Below are 1,962 nucleotides of genomic sequence, written 5' to 3' on the forward strand. Positions count from 1 at the left end.
GGGGGGTTGTTATGTATCTTTACAATAAAAAAATCAAAAAAATTTCATACAAAATTCAGAGCAAAACAATTGATTTAACGGTTCTTCAATGGGGTGATTTCGAAGGCCAAAACAATAGAAAACAATGTGTTTCAAATGTTTTTTCTCAAATTTTTTTTATTGTTTTACAGTAGAAATACAATGGGATTTTAAATAAATTTCACTTCAATCTCGACTTCAATATTACAATAAAAATACAATTCAATTTAATGATGTACAATTTATTTTATTGGTACTATTTCAATTTAGTTTTAAATTTTATTTGTAATCAGTAAATTTAAATTTTGTTTCATTTTTAATATATTTTTAAGATAATTCTACTTCAGTTTTAATTAAATTCAATTCAGCTTTAATTTAATTTTAATCTGATTTTAGTTCAATTTGTGTTCGAATTAAAATTAAAATTATTAGTGGTATTGTTAAGTGCGTTAACTGCTATTCAGACCGGGATTCATAAACGTAGATTTCAGTCGCCAATGATGCAACCGGCTATCCAGTTTTCCGCGAGCGGTAATGGCCGCCAGCTTGCTTGCGGTTCAGTCTCTGATTTGACGTGTCTGGAGGTCAACTGCACCCACCGCACCGAGCATTCTGACCAATGTAGCATATAAGAAGATGCTGATTCAGTGAATTCAAGCCTTCTTATATACCACATTGATCAAAATGCTCGAATGGTGGGTGCAGTTGACCTCCAGAAATGTCAAATCAGAGACTAACCCGCAGGCAAGCTGGCGGCCATTACCGCTCGCGAAAAACTGGATACTCACTGAAGCCGCTGTAACTAATGCTGCTCGCATTTTTTTCCTGTGGAAGACGTAAATTATAAGATCATGTCAGGTTTCTTACAAAAAGTATAAGCCGAGAAGAAAAACAAAAGTTACCTGTTTAATTTTTTATTGTATCCCTTTGGTGATATAGCTCGATGATAGTCGCCGAACGATATTGAATCATCAGTGATGGTGGCATGCAGCAGTGTTTTATCATTAATTCAATTTCTGAAAAGGAACAAGGAAACATGTTAATAAAAAAATCCGCGAACTGCTTCGGCGGTGTAAATCAAGGGACCCCTTCCTGAAGGTCTTTCACGTAAAAAACAATAATGTTACTAGGCACATACATTCCAAAACTTATTAATGTTATTGCTTTTTGGTATGGGATCATTCATCAGATGGCATAATGAATTAGTGTATTGATATTTTCGAATAGGTTGTTGCTTATAAGGTTTTAATTTATAAGTTTTTTTCTTTACGTGTTGAAAGATTTATCCCACATCAAAATGATCCGGTATCATGATGATAACACTAATATAGATAAATACCTTGATAGATACTCACCACGGTACAGCGGGGAATGATCGGCCGTTGCTTGCTCGCAGAATCAGTATTGTCGGCGTAGCATCAACTTAGAATTCGGAAGTCGGGACTTCCGAACCGAACTTTCTTCCGAAATGTTATCTGTCAAACTAATTGATGTGTTGTTTAGCGCATCTTTAGGCGAATCCAGCACACTACTTCCGAAGTTGGGAGAAAATCTGTATCTGGATCTGGATCTGTATCTGGAGAAAAATCCAACTTCGATATAAAAAGCGTACTAACTTTGTACCGGATAGACGATTATAAAAGGAACACTTCGTTTACTTCGTCTTCTCACGTCTCAGCTTCTCACTAATCACAAACAAAATTGTACACGCTCATCTAAATCCAGTCATTCTCCAAGTAAAATTAAAAGTGAAAGATTTTGTTCCTTTGAATTTTTAAATTTAAATTGATCAGAACATGAATATTTCAAGACCTGCAATTAAAACATATATTTGAATGTTTTTTGTTTATTTGAATATATGAAATATTCTAAAATTATATTTTTATTTTCTTTAAAACGGATTATCTGATCACCGAGATGGAATACTTTTATAATTTGTTTAAT

General features: G+C 33.6%; 1 long non-coding RNA gene across 1 annotated transcript; it reads right to left on the reverse strand.

Annotated features, from left to right (window-relative positions):
- Window positions 1–695: 695 nt before the first annotated feature.
- Window positions 696–1,681, reverse strand: LOC134227692 (uncharacterized). The gene is made up of 3 exons (XR_009983743.1): window positions 1,374–1,681; window positions 921–1,034; window positions 696–843 (listed from the first exon to the last, which is right to left on the reverse strand). It is a non-coding gene; the product is annotated as an uncharacterized LOC134227692 (long non-coding RNA).
- Window positions 1,682–1,962: the final 281 nt, after the last annotated feature.

The sequence above is a fragment of the Armigeres subalbatus genome, chromosome 1 (assembly GCF_024139115.2).
Source record: "Armigeres subalbatus isolate Guangzhou_Male chromosome 1, GZ_Asu_2, whole genome shotgun sequence".
NCBI classification, from domain to species: Eukaryota; Metazoa; Arthropoda; class Insecta; order Diptera; family Culicidae; genus Armigeres; species Armigeres subalbatus.